Raw genomic sequence first — 15,508 nt, forward strand, 5'->3', positions numbered from 1 at the left:
GTTACCCAGGTTACTGAAAAAGCTTGATGCCCCCCCCCCCAGTTATGCGGTGGATGCACTTGATTTTACTGGTAGGCAAGAAGAAAGGGAGATGCGGAGGCATGAATTTAACTAGCCTACGTCATAATGGCCCACATAAGCATAGGCTACAGTCAATAAACTTTCCTGACTTGCACAGTTTACTTTGCCATTTATTTTTTCCTTAAGGTACTTCTTAATGCTGTTTGAGGCTGATTACCGTTTTAAACGAATTCCCTTGAACTTGATCCCCACTGGCTGGGGAAATCTTAACTGTTTTCATGTGGTACCTCTTTATATATTATTCTGTTCCACAAATTGTTAAAAAGAGAAGAAAATCCACAATTGATATAATATTTTTCCACAATTGCATATTTTTTAGGGCCATGTGCCCATGCCTACACAGCAATCCCTTATATATAGCTTTTTACCCCACTTGCCTTATATATATGAATTAAGTGCAACTTCCTTAAATAGGAATGATGCTGTTCTGTTCCCAGGTCATTTTATCAATGCCAAGGGCTGTTTCCATTAAAGTGTGCTGCCTCTTCCTCCTCTTCTTCCTCTATTGCATTTTGCAGGAATCCAACAGCATTGTAAATCTTGGGGTGGGATGGGATAGAAGGGCTCCAAAACTGGTGTTGCTCCTTACATTGGCCCTAGAACGAGAGACAATAGGGCTTCAACCTCCTGCTGAGTATTCAGCCAGCCTGCTGCCTTTAAGTGTGGTGGCAGATGCTGTCTCATTATTATTTTTGAAGATGGACTCAGTAGTCAAGAAGCCCCAAACACACCTCCTTCAAGAGAAGCAATGCAGACCATCATGACAGCCCCGTTTCTCAAGGTCTGATCCTGGGCTCTCCTCTTGGTGTCTGTACACAGAAGTGGGCACGGCTGAAGGAAAGGAAACGTTTTATCCATAAGAAAAAGCGGCTCTGGCTCCGTTGCTGAGCAAATTAGATGGCTCTCTGAATGGTGAGGTGGGGGCGGGGGGGAGACATGTTGGAGAAAAATAAGATGGCACTTGTTTTTCTCTGCCTTCTCTGTGAATCAAGCCATTGTCTTAATTTGCATACCACATTAAACTTTGTTCATTTTACTTTGGGTTTGATTTGACCAGATTTCTTCCTTCTCACAATTCTTTGAACCATTAGCTAACCGTACTGACTGGGTTCTCATAAAATAGTGAATTACAAGATACTGAGTTAACCTAATCCAGAGCACTAGTCTTACTAATGGAGAAAAGAATATTCCTAGATGAGTTGCTTGCAAGGTAAGACCAAACAGCTTCTGTTCATAATAACAGTAGTAAACAATAATCATGACAAGAACAATGACAGTGGTAATATGAGCAATGCAATAATAATAATAATTGATCATTGATAATAACATCCCATCCTATGAACCCCCTCTGGACACTCTAGACAGGTATCAAGTCTCCCAAATTAATCTCTCCTTAAAATAAAAACAGAAAAGGGGAGAAGCCTGCATCTTCTGTATCTCCCTTCCCAAAATGATCATCAACTGCCTAATTTAGATAATATCCCTGCCTTAGCATAATCTTCCAGCTGTAAACTGCCCAAAGGATATTTATTTTAATGCAGGTATCCCATAACTGTCATGAAGCTGCTTTTGTCTGCAACATGGAGGGGGCAATGTGTAGGCCTGAGAACAATGGGTAGCCTGAAGTAGGTTAAATTAGCCACAGCCTTCACTGAATGGAGGAAAAGGCTTAGTATGAAGCAAAAACCCAGTTATGAAGCTGCTCTACTGCTGGCCAATATTGTACCCCCCACCACCACCTCATCTGTCTTGTGGAAAAACATCGATGATGGGTGGTGGCAGGGATCTCAGAACATGAGCAGATACTTCTTAAGCAAGTCTTACAGCCTGGAGGTGTGACAGGTATACCAACTCTTGCATGGAGCAGGAGGTTGGAGTGGGTATCCAGGTTTTGCCTGCTGAACTAAAGGATGAAATCTATAGTCACTCAACCATCAGATGACATATTGACTCAAAGATCTAAGTGCTGATAGATCACAGGACTGGACTATACAGAAATACTTTTTTTTTACATACTTCAGTATACTGATAGCTCTTTGACACATTTACTAATTAGACATAAGGATGAACATAGATCATAAAACTGTTCTGAGATTCTTGGCTACTGCCAAGTTCCTTGTCTAGAAGAAGTGTGGAGTTGAGAAAAAAATTGCTGCCTTCATTCCAAATCAGTTCACAAAGCTTTCACATTCCTTTCAAAGCAGTGCAAATTAGGTGTTTCTTTAGTTGCTTATTCCTTTGAAGAAAGCCTCCATGTAATATCCAGAGATATCCTGGGGAAAATGACACAACAGTACTACGTTTGACTCTTCTTTTATTAGTGCTGAACTGCTGAAGGCTCCATAGCCCTGTTGCTGTCCAAGCCCTCCTGGTAAATTTCTTGGGGACCCATCACATACTGACAACAGATTTTTAAGTTACTCATCCAAAAGAAACCTTGTAATGTTTATGGTTCTGGAAATTCTTACTGTTTGGAAAATCTGTCTGGAATTTCTACTGCTCGAGATGGGGAACAGAAACATCAATAGCTATTTGGGGTAAGGCAAGAATAAAACACAGAAGACAAAAGGCATTTCTAAACTTCCTTCTAAATCAAAAAGTGCTACTGGAAAAGTTTAGAACTAAGGAAGGACGTTAGTGATCTTAAACAACATACACTCAAGGAGTATATTGTATATACATACATACTATATATATATGTATATATATATATATATAGTATATTGCCTATAGTGGTTGGGTTAAATTCTTACAACCTTGTCTCATGCACTTTAGTAGAATGGGAAAGTGACAATTGTTGAACATTATTATTTATTATTCTGGGAATTATTACACGTTCCTTTACAAATGAAGAAGCATACGGAAATGCTTCCTAACACACAAGCAATGCAAAAGGTTCTTTAAGATTCCACTGGTTCCCTCAGAGATTATGTATCAGTGCAGCAGTTAAAACAAGGAGCTTAGTATGACATGAACTTCAATCTGCAGTTCAGACTGGAAATACAATCCTGTTCTAAGCTGGATAGCTATGCTTTTTAGAGAATTTGAATTAAGGATCACACAAGGAAAAAACAACCACCACTGGTATCAATGCACAGATGATACCATTATTAGAGCCAGTCCATACTGTACAGTGAGGCAGTTTTTGAGATCTCCAGATTCCTTCATCAGATGAAGACCTGATGCCCAGGCTGTGTTTTTAAAATCTATCCAGGGCTGCAACTGGGTGGGGGGGCAAGCGGGGCATGTGCCCCAGGTGCCGTGCTGGGGGGGGGGGTGCCAAAATGGGCGTGGAATCCATGTTTGCCCTGGGTGACACAGACCCTAGTTGTGGGCCTGAATCTATCTTTCATTTATGTTAAAATGCTTTGTCACTAAAACATGAGAAGCTCATATAATTGAATGACTGAAGCAGAATTCAAAGCAAATTTATCTTCCAAATGTTGCTTTTCTGGTTGGCAAGATGTCCATTCTAACCGTGTGTTTAGTCTTGGTCCAATATTTTAATTGGTACTAGAATGATGTTTAGTCTACCTTCTTTAAAAAGAAATTATTGAAGTCATCATCCAGTATCATATAATAACAAGGATCCAAAATGATATGAACAATTCACCAGGGTAAATTATGGCCAGAGTACATACTCTAAAAGTGTTATACTCTGTTCCCCAGTGTATTAAAAATCAATTGCAGTCAGCACATGTTTTACCGTATATTGGTTAGCTGCTGGGAATTGCTGATTTGGAAGCCTCCTTAGACAATATTAAATAGATCAGCTAACGTCTGTCTACAGCACAGTTGTTGGCTGAAGCACAGCTCAAAGGCAAAACTTTCCAGAAGTACTCTAACAAGAAGAAATGCAGTAACGGTTAATAAGTACAACCAGCTAACACTTGCAGCAAAAATGGTATCTTTTCCTGAAAGTGGGGGGCTTCAGTGGGCTCAACGAAGTCCCAAGGTTGCAAGGGCAAGCTCAACGTTTTAAAAAGAAAAACTTCAGATGGGGAAGAAGCAGGTCAAGGGAAAACCCAGTGAAAACTAAACATGCTCTGGGTCTGCGGAAAGATGGCTAACTTCTTGCTAACTTCCTCTTTGCCCAAGCATTGGGCTAGGATGGGGGTTTAGCTGTGAGGATGATTGGTCTGGCACCTGGGGGGAAGGGCACTTCTGTTTTTAACTATGCTTTTTATGGATTGTTGTGAGCTGCCTAGAGTCATCGTATGAGAGAAGCGGCCATGTAAGTCCTGCAAATAAATAAATAAATAAATAAGTGGAATCTTCTGGAAGAGGCACCACTGGTTGCTTGAAAGCCTAAACGAGACCAGTCCATTTCTTTTCATGTCCAATTTATTTCAGTATATTACAACTATAAAAAATCCCAGGTATTTGTTATGTTGGCTGGATTGTGGCATTCTTTTAGAGCATAATTAGAAAAAGAGCAGCTAGAATGTAAACATAATTACCTGACAGTTTGCCTGTTGGAGGCAAGATGTTTCCCCCACAGGAATTAGCTGGAGATGTTGAGAAATGAAGCCAGCATCTTCCGCCTGCAAGAAAAACACCACGAACGGTGTAACCTTCCCCAACAAAATGTCTTGTCCCACAAGAAAGTCTAACTTTAATTTCTCTTTTAATGAGTAATTTTTCACCTATTTTTTTTATAGATGCTTTATTCATGCATCTCTACAGTAAGAGAGAGAGAGACACACACAGAGAGACACACACACAGAGAGACACACACATACATATACACATTTGGTAATTAGTTGTCATGTAGCATACCATGGAATAGTTGCATTAAAAAAGAAATCTTTTTTAATTCTTCAAAAAAAGAAAATTCTTTTGCTTTTGATATTTGAATACTTAGCAGTTATTCTTGGAATAGCTGACATTTGTTAATTATTCTCAAGATACTTTCCCTCTGCTTTGACATCTAGCGATAATTGATCCTGGGAAATGGGATTTTTCTAATATTTCACAGCTGACACGCAATTGCAGTTTTAGACAGTATTGGTCTAAATCCTATCATATGGCTGTGCCAAGGTCTGAAGTGGTGCTTATATTTGAGGCCCAAATTACTCCTTTGGCACTGCTTTACAAAATGGCACATCCTCCCTTTCTCCCTCCCCACACTTCTAAAAGTCACACGGCCATCTTCCTTACTTTGGGACCTTGTTTGGCAGTTCCAGTCATGAAGATGTAACTCCTCTAACCCTTCTAGTCACCCACAGGAATCACCAGGGGCTTTTGCTTGTGTACAACATAAGGGCAGAAGCAACTTCTAGCTCTTAGAACTGCAGGATGATGCTTCCAAATACAGGTAGTCCTCATTTAGCGACCACAAGTGCAACTAGCAACTCAGTCATTAAATGAAGTGGTTGCTAAGTGAAACCACAACTGTGCTTACAATCTTCCTTCAGCTTTCCTTTGCTTTACAGACCTGTGAAAGTTGTAAATGCAAGGACTGGTCTCAAAGTTATTGTTTCATCATCATCATAACTGTGAATGGTCACTGTATGAGGCAGTCACTAAACAAGGACTACCTGTAAACAGAAGGATCTCAGGCACCAAATCCCATTGATTCCATACCTCAAGAACCCAAGTTAGGTCTTCTCCCTGATGCTCTGCACCTCAATGAAGTACGGATGTCTCACATACCCCTAATGTAATATTTGCTTTTAAGTATTCTTTCATATTTGCTCATTTGCCATGAAGCCTCTGTACATTGTACAAGTTTTGGGGAACGGGGGCCACACATTCAGTGTGGCCTGGTGGGAACAGATAATGTGCTCTAGAGCTATTAAAGCCAGCTGTCAGCCTTTTTCACAGCTGCCTTCAACTGAAAGTGATTCCTTTCCAAGATGGTTCCCATAGAGATCTCTTTAGCGAAATTTTTTGAGATGAAGGAGATAGGATTATAAGAGTTTCAGCAATAGAACTATTTTCAATTCAGAGCCAATTTATCTATGGGAACTTTAGAAAGGGAAGAGCTGAAAAGGTTCAGCCCCTTTTCCCAAATATTTTTCCCTGAAGTTTAGGAATGAGAATGGGAATAGGAGGCCTCTGGGAAGCAAACTTCAAGCTGTTGGAATAGGAATGTGGAGACTCAGATTTAAGCCTAGCCTCAACCACTGAAGCTGAATGGATGACTTTGGGCCGGACACTCTCTCTGAGCCCAATGCATTCCCCTGGGCTGCTGTTGTGGGAAAAATTTCAGTATTGCATATGTTGCCTTGAATTCTTAGAGGAGAGGTGGGATTGAAATCTAATACTGTATATATACATACAAATATTAAGAGCTGGAAGGGTTTCTGAGATACACCTATATATTCATAGATACATATACACATATATTCATGCATGTGTACAGAGCACTAAGCCATGGTACAAGTTTCTCTTTCTTTTAACTTCTAGATGAGGTTTCTCCCTTTCTATCAGAGTAGACCTTGAGGCAATCTGACATGCAGCTTCTCAGAAGTTAATGTTTGTCATATATTATGAACAATTCTATTCAGAAGATACCAACATCTCTTGTGTGTTACTTAAAGAGTAAAATCTAGGGATGGATTGCAAGCTGAGTCCTAGTGTTATAACATAGTTAAGCAAAATAGGGAAATACTTATTTATTAGATTTGTATCCTGCCTTTTCCTCTGAAATAGCATTGAAGGCAGTTAGCCTTTTGACTGAACAAGAGCACTTCCATCTCATGTCAAGTAAGCATCCATTTTGTCAAGGTTCACATGAGGCTAGGCTGTAAATCTTGGTTCTCTAGACTCTGAATGCCTCATTCAGAAATCGGCTTACTTAACACAAGGCTCTGAGAGATCGTTCTTCAGACAAGGGTGAAGCCACATGCCCACAAGTGATTTGCCCACTGCTATATATAGAAGTCAAAGCCATTATACAGGTCTATGCTTCAAGTTTTAAATTCTAGGCATTTCCTAGAATTTCCAGGTCTATGGAACTTTGGATCTAATCTGCGTTGATGTAATTGTTCTTTCTAGCCTGGCAACTGCTGCCTCCTGCCTTACCATCTTTGTACCTAAAAATGTATATATTCTACCTGCATTTCATAATTGATACCAAACAAAGACTTAATAGCTTTCTTGGACTTCAGCCCTTGATGTTAACCATGAGTAGAAGCTATAGTGTGGACTCAGAGTTCGTCATTGAGAAACAAGAATTAGATGTAGTATTTAAAATACTAAAGGGAAGGTTTCTTGGTAAACCTGCTGCTCATCAGCAGAACTAATAGACCTATTATCTGATGCTATCAAGGTTTACTCTTTATAGCAAACGACCATTCTACCTCATGGAAGGGCTTCTGCATTTTTGCTGAGAAAAGAGAAGCCATAAAAACACAAGCTCTGCAAGGCTCAGGGCATTAAGAAGATGGCACTTTGGCTTGGGATGATGATGATGATGATGATGAAGATGATGATGACGATGACAACGACACTATCCATTCAATTGTGTCCAACTTTAAGTGACTCCATGGGCCAGTTCTCTCCACATTTTCCTATCTTGTATGGCTTCTTTTAGGTGTTTTATGCTCTGGCTGGTGTCAGCTTTGATGGTGTCTAGTCACTGTGTTTTTGGACAGCCTCGTTTCCTTTTACCACTGACCATTCCTGGCATGGCTGAAATCAGTAAGGAGGAATTTTGTGATTTTGCCCACCAGTGATATGTCTGGCTTTATATGCTCCAGTAATTGCTTGTTTGTCACCTTTGCTGTCCAAGGACCTTCTCCAACACCACAGCTCGAATGAGTCGATTTTCCTCTGGTTTAGTTTTTTCATGGTCCAACTTTTACAACCATAGGTAGCTACTATAGGAAAAAGGGTGCAGTCCTCCATCTCTCAGGGCAGTGTGAAATAGTATCTAGTTACTGAAATGGTTTAGACTATTATTTAGACTGCTATTTTTATGCCCTTCTTTCAGTGGAAATCGTATTCACTTGCAAAGTGATTACATCAGCAAAGCTCTCTGGATACCAAGGTCAAGCTGGATTGCTTGTGAACAAAGCAATTCGGAGAAGCAGAGGACTAACATGGAAGGGAAAATATGGAAGAATATAGCATTAAGCTATATCACAGCTAATTTATTTCATAAAACCTGCCTTTCCATCAGGAATTGTGCCAGGTTAATTTGCCACTGCCAGGTACCTTCCATGGTAAATAAAAGATCAGGCTGTAGTTTTTGGAATTCTTCATTTGAGCTTTCTTTTAGCTTGTGATAACTGTTATTCTGCTTTTCAAGATTACACTGTAGAAACTATAGTGTAGTGGTAACCAGACTGCATCCAATAAAACCTTATTTGAAAAAAATTAAGAAGTGGAGAAATCCATTGTTGGCAGGATAAGACTAGATCCAATCAAGGACACATTGGACGTGAAAAATAAAGAGTAAGGCACATCTTTTTCATTTTCGATGATGCCCTGGGAGGATTGGAGTTAGGGATGTTATGAGAAATTAAAATCTCATTTGATTCTGCCTGCCTAGCATTGTTACCGTTCATAACTGGTTATTGACAAGAGATTACACAGAAAATGTTTTCATTCCTGCCTGCCAACCAGGGTGCACAGATTAGCTAGGTTTGTGCCCTAGAGCAACCTTCCCCAGCCTGGTACCCCCCAAGTGGGTTGGAATGATAACCCCCAGAATTCCGTAGCCAGCATGACCATAATGTGAATTCAACGTGTTTCAAGCTCTTAAATGACTCCCAATCCATCCTTATACAAATGTCAATAGCTCCTAGTTAGTTTCCAGAAACAAATCAAAATGCCTTAACTAAAATGGGTCCCGAAAAGTATTTCTTTCCATAGGAGATAGCATGCTTTGATTATCAAGGTGATTCTGCTTTATGGCTTTCTTGACACTGGACATTGCAGGCTTTCTGTGTGATGGCATGAGCACTTTCTATTTTAGCTGAAGCAAAAGCAGCCCATTTGCTTAGACTGACTCTGGGCATAATCTAAGGCCATTTCTTCACCAGTAGCACTTTTGAGTGTTACCCACCCATGGGTACCACCCACAGAGGCAATATAAAACCAGTAATATCAACACAATATTTGGATTATGCTAGGAGACTAGAAGTCACTAGTGAGGAAATGGCACAAGAAACTGGTCTTCTCTGCTTTTCCTAAAGTAGCTGTTTGCAGTTGTTTTTAGACTGTAGTGTGGCATCATTGTTAGAGTACAGGACCAGGATGGGTGTCAGGTAGCTTCAAGCAGTGACACTGCCATCAAGCTCCTGTACACCTTTTTTGTTCTCAGAGGAAAAGTGGTATCTAAATAAATAAATGTCTACCTAGTAGGAAAGCCTTGTCTACTAGTCTCATTAGAAAACCTTTAAAGACATGGCTGTTCCAATAGGCTTTGAGAGTTGGGATGGGATGATTGGTCCCTCTATCAGTGCAGAGGGTTTTAATTCTGGTTGGGCTGATTGTGGTTTACTCCTGGCCACAACCATGTGACTTTATGGAATTATAGAGATGTTGTATTTAGTTTTCTGTTTTAATCTGAGTTACGGAGGTAAAAATTGTACGCTGCTCAGAGTCTGTTCACATTGGAGCAGACTATAAGCCCTGCAAAATAAAGAAAACAAATGAATACATCTGGAATGAAAAAGTAGGTTAGAGGTATAAATGCAGGCAATCTTTAAACCATCAGCTCCAGGTATTTCCACTGACACAAGATTACTTTGAAATCAAAACGATGGACAGCAATGTAGAGGGTTTATTCCAACTTCCCAATTAAGTGGCGGACTTTAAAATATGCTGTCATAGCACTTACTTAGGAACTGGCATGTTTCTTTAACACATCTGGTGTCCCAATACACATTGCAGCCTTCAGTCTATATCTTCAGTGGAGGACCATTCATTCTGCATAGCTTTGGTTAATCTGACAAGAAGACAGTCATGAGCTCTATACACTTTGACCTGCATTCAAACACATTTACATAATTACATGTCAAGAACGCTGGGCATTTCAATAGGGACAGTCCTATTCACGCTTACTTCCATATAAATATGGAGAGAATCAGGTGATAAATTACAAAACTAGTATAATGACTGTAACAACTCAAATACTGTAAGTAGGTAGGAATGTGTGACTAACAGAATGGTATATAAGAGGAACTTTAATAAAATGTTGCCAAGAGCATTGGAACAGAACTATCCATGCATCATGTTTGGACAGGATGGGTACACTGACATCAACCCACAGGGCTGGAAAAATTAAGCAAAGAGGATGAGATGGTAGGCATTCACTCAGGAGGTTCCCTTAGCTTTGTGGCTCATTTTGATCATTTGAGAGGCTGTTTACAGAGTCTTGAAAACTGGGACATCTGAGTCCAATCTAAAGATTTAGGGAGAGGCTGGTGGTTAATCTGATCTCCAGTTAGGGTTTTATTATTATGTTTAATTAATTAATTTTGATTAACTGAAAAATTAGGCTGCCTTGGACTCAGAAGATCACTGGGCCTCATTTTCTAGAATGTTCTATGGCTTCCCTATTGATCATAATGGGCAAAATCCATGAGAGAGAGAGAGAGATTGAGATTGCGGTACATTTGGATGAGGAATGAAGTTTGACAACTGTCAAATAGGTGCTGAGTTTTCTGAAATAATGAAAAATTATCCTTCTGGTTTTATCAGCAATTTGTGGTATTATGTAACTTACCACTGAAAGGATGCAGTCATTTCAAATGTTAGTTAATGAGTAAGGCTCCACAAATGTAAAGATGTGCTAAGCCAGGTAGTAGGACAATTCCTGGGGAAACCTTACTCTTCTGGCCTGGGATTCATGTAGAGGTTGTCTTTGTGGGGTGGGCCCAATCCACTTTGCACATATAAAAAGTAAGCAAACAAGAAGTGAGAGTCAGTAGCCATTGCAAAGATGGCCAACAGAGGGTCTGGATAAACTTGTAAACTGCTGGAGGTAGCAGCTTGTTGCATTGCCTCTGCTGCGTACCATGAACATGAGCACTGTCTAAGATAGGATGAATAACTGAAATAACTTTTGATAGTTCCTTCTACTTTTCTCCCCAAAGCAAAAGAAAAGGAACCTGGGCAAAAATATTTCTGATAGGGTACCAGTTTGCTTTATCTTGGGTTACCTTGAGTCTAAGTGACCTTGGAGTCTGCAATGGGGCAAGTATCTCCAAGGTAGGGATCGTTCCTCTGCATTTGTATCTCAGCCAAGGCTAGTGAATAATGCCAGGAACAGCATTCAGGGCAATAACGCCTCAAGGTCTCAGGCTAAGATCTCCCACATTGTAAAGGGATTCCCTCTTCCACCCTCAATATCTAGCTCCCTATTTCTGATATACACTTGCTGCATCATTCATACCTCCAGAAAATTGGCCACTTGTATTCCTCTGTTTATGATGATAATCATAAGTGCATGTTATTTTCAATGATCTTGCTTTGCCTTCATGGCTCAAAACTTCCTAATTATGTCAAATAGATGAATAATGCAAGGCCAAGGAATAGTGGCAGTGAATTCTGGGGTATGCAAGTGGTCTAAATCCCACTCAGTATCCAGGTAGTGTTTGTTGTGACACTCATGAGTTTTGCATAATCTCCTTGAGATGGAGGAAAAGATGACCTTTGAGAAGATATGCAGAGACCGTGAGCAAAGCTCAGCTCAGGAAAACAAGACACCATGGGAAAGAACTTAGAGGTGCACTGCCTTGACTTTCTTGGGTATGAGAGAGAGGGAGGGACAGGAAACCCTTTCAGGCTTTCAAGATTACTATAGCCTGAATCAATAAAGTAGAGTTCCAGTATTTCTTGGGGTGTCTGTTTCTTGACCTGGCCTACCTCGAAGGACTGACACCTTTGCCCAGGGCCACAACTAGGGTCTGTGTCACCCGGGGCAAACATGGATTCCACACCCATTTTGGCACCCCCCCCAGTGCTCATTTTGATGCCCCCCCCCAGTGCAGCGCCCAGGGCACATGCCCTGCTTGCCCTCCCCCCCATTGCAGCCCTGCCTTTGCCTGAGGAAGTGGGCAGGAATAGCCAATTTTGGAGGACTGGAGGAGGAGGGTTTTTCATAAAAGGAACTGTGTGTGGAGTTGGTGAGCAAGGCTGAGGTAAGGTTGGCCTCATTACTTCTGAGCTTCCAAAGGACCCTCAAGACCTGGTTATCCCTTCCTGGGTGAACTAGTGAGGTGGCTCCGTTATTATTAACATCCCTTCCTCTACTCATTTTTTGCTTGTTTGTTCTTAGCCCTGTTTTAATGTTTTTTAATAATAATGATACTGGTTTTAGGTAATTATTGATAGTTTTAGCTTTGTTATATGCTGCCCAGAGTTGCTTGTTTTGTGAGATGGTTGGCTATATACATTCAATCAATCAATCAATCATCAGTCAATAAAGGTTGCGATCAGGCCTAGGGGCAATGGCACATGTTTATGGCTGAGGACTGTGGTAGGAGTAAGGGTAGAAGTTAGGGTCTTGATTTGCAGGGCCTGAGACAAATGCCCCAGTTTCTTTCTCTCCCTGCCCCACCCTTTGTCCAGTCTTGGGAACAGTACAGAAAGAGCAGTCATCCTCTGGAATTCTTCAACTCTATCTTGTTCTATTTTCCAGGATACCGTGAAATCCTCTGAATCACCTTGTGCTCATCTGAGGTCCTCCATCTCCACATGTCATGAACTCCTCAGGAGACTAAAATATTTAACAGAGGCCTTTTCCTGGGGGGGGGGGGGAAGAGGTGGTGCTGAGGAAAAGGACTTCACACATCCCAATAGTGAAATTATCTCCTTTGATATCACTTGGCCACACAGTCATTTTAATTGAGCTTTAAAAATGTAATAATTAAAATTTCTTTTTGGCATTATACTTTAGGAGGCTGTATATATTAGTATCTAAAATTACAGGTAAACTATAGAACAATAAAACTATATTACTATTGAATAAAAGCTGATATACTGTACATTTAGAAGAAATATACTAACCTATTATATTCTAAACTATATAGAGCAGCCTTTCTCAACCTTTTGACCCTGGAGGAACCCTTGAAATATTCTTCAGGCCTCCAGGAACCCCTGCACATTCAGGCTCAAATGTAGGCCAGAAGCTACAAAATTATTATGTTTGTTTTGTGTGTAGGCCTGTATACATGCATTAACAGTGTTCTTAAACTGAAAATAAAGAATGAAGCTGACCTCTTTAATGTGAAGTTGCCCAAATCTGAAATAATTTTTCAAATAAATCGTGATCTCCCAGGGAACCCCTGGCGACCTCTCATGGACCCAAGGGTGCCACAGAACCCTGGTTGAGGAACCCTGATATAGAGGGTTAAAAACTCTAACTGCAGTGTAAATTAAAAGGAAAGAAGAGGGAAAAAGAAACAAGAAACATGGAACTAAGAGAAACACAAATAGAAAAAAATAACTAAACAGAAATATTGTAATAGGTATGGAACGGTATTAATAAAAATGTCAGGCTATTCACATATTGAAATTGTGTTACTTTTTTCTATTTCATTATTATTTTTATTATTATTATTCAATTTTTAATTAATGAATTAAACCTAGACCATATGGAATAATATTGTCCAGTCTTGCCTCACCTTTGGTATATAGCTTGATTCAAAGGCTAGTGCATTTTTCATTTTAATTTGACTGTTTTAAACTGCTTTTATAAATTTAGGGCAGTGTAATAGATTTCACATTATGTCTGGAAACCATGCAAGCTGTTGTGAGAGCTTGATTAGAAGAGGCCATCAATCTCCATAATAAACAGGCAACCACCTTTGCAATACCACTTTGCTTTTGGGCAAACGTTTATTTTTGGTCAATGTTTGTCCTCCAGTTTTCAAGATCATTTGCATTCTAATCCTCAAAAGCCCTTGTAATCGAAGCTTTGCTCCATCTGCAAGCTTTAGCTCATTCCTGGGTTTCCAGTTATGAGACAAAATAGGCAAACAGCAGGAGACCCGGGAAAATAAGCTGCAGAGTTCACTGTTTCCTCTCCATGTTTCATAGGCGGCGGCTTGATATAGATTTTGGCTGCTTTTATTCCTCTTGTGTGTTTCTGTGTCTTTGTGCTGGGCATGATTTTGGCTTAGTCTTGCCTTGCTGCCAGGACAGCGACCTGGTCAGCACTTTCACTGGGGCAATTCCCACTGAACTCAGAGCCGCCTCCTTCTGAGTAGACCTGCCGGCTTCCACCTCACCATTGCCCTTGCCAGAATCATTCTGATTTCCCGGCCCAGCTATTGCCCTCAGTCTGTGGCTTTCTACTGTCCTGCACCTGCCCCAGTACCATTTGTGCGCCCTCAAGAATGAGGCACCTGCTGGCCAGCCTCGTTCCGGGGAAAGGCTGCTCGGCATTGAAAAGCGAATACTACAACGAAGCGGCCCCTCCCGCTGCTATCCTCGTGGTGCATTGTTCAGAGGGCAGCACTGGCGACCTCGCTCCCATCGGCAGTCGCTTGACCCGCCGCGGTCTGGCGGTGGCTCTGCAGAAGACGACGTCTCCTTCTTCCACCGACAGCAAAGGCGACGCTGCGGCGCCGACTAACGTGAGTCCGCTCCCCCTTGCCCTGGCTGCAGGCGCCGCCGCTCCGGGGTCGTGCACGCGAACCAGCGGACAGCTCCACCGGGCCTCGTGGTGGCTGGCGGCGAGCGCGCTCTATACGCACACGAGGACGCGCGCGCGCTCCGTATAGAAACGCGCCGCCTTTTGCGCTCTGGCGGAGAGAGCTTAGCCCGCGAACGAGGAGTAGCAAGTTACGCGGCGGCTGCCAATAGAAAAGCCGCTCGCGGGGTTGCTGAAGGCTGGTCTGCAACTGGGCAAGGAGGTGGGGGAAAGGCGCCCTCTTGTTTTGGGTTTGGCGCTCTCCCGAAGCATCTTGTGCCAACGGGTGCGCGGCGGCGGCGGCTTTCTCTTCTCTTCTTCCCGGCACCGTCCGGCGGCAGCTGATGTAAGACCCTGGCGGGAGCCCTGACAAAAGGAGGCGGGGAAGAGGTGGAAGGAGGGGGGAATGCGGTGCTGTGGACGCTGCTGCGAGCGGAGGGTTGCCTTTCCCGAGCTCGAGCGGGCGAGCTGAGGCGCCGGCAGGTAGGCGGAAAGGGCGACTCGAGCGGCCCTCGGGCGACCCGGCGGAGCGACGCGGCGCGTTGCCTGGCCAGGCAGGGCGCTGGGGAGGCGATCCCCGGGCGCGGGGAGTCCAGAGGGCCGCGGCGGCGTCCCCCGTCTCCTGAGCAGCCCCTTCTCAGCGCGCCTTTCCTGGGAGGGAAGTCCCGCGGGGTCCGACGGACTTGCTTCCTGGTAAGTCCGCCTGGGAGCGCGTCCGGAGCGCCGTTTTGGAAGGACAGTTTGTTTATTACTGGCGGCCCTCCCGTAAGGCTCGGTTGCTGCCCGAGACCTTGTTAGTGACAGCAGTTTCGTGGCAGGGCTTCTGTGGCCGCT

The 15,508-nt window shown here is 42.4% G+C and overlaps 1 protein-coding gene across 2 annotated transcripts in view; it reads left to right on the top strand.

Moving 5' to 3' along the window:
• The first annotated feature begins 14,818 nt into the window (after positions 1 to 14,818).
• The window catches only part of PLCB4 (phospholipase C beta 4), a 188,117-nt gene continuing 187,427 nt past the window's right edge, over positions 14,819 to 15,508 (top strand). For both annotated transcript variants that reach the window (XM_063316134.1, XM_063316143.1), the window contains exon 1: positions 14,819 to 15,020. The gene's annotated coding sequence lies outside the window, so the exon portion shown is untranslated. The remainder of the gene's footprint in view (positions 15,021 to 15,508) is intronic.

This window comes from Candoia aspera, chromosome 1 (genome assembly GCF_035149785.1).
Source record: "Candoia aspera isolate rCanAsp1 chromosome 1, rCanAsp1.hap2, whole genome shotgun sequence".
Lineage (NCBI taxonomy): Eukaryota > Metazoa > Chordata > Lepidosauria > Squamata > Boidae > Candoia > Candoia aspera.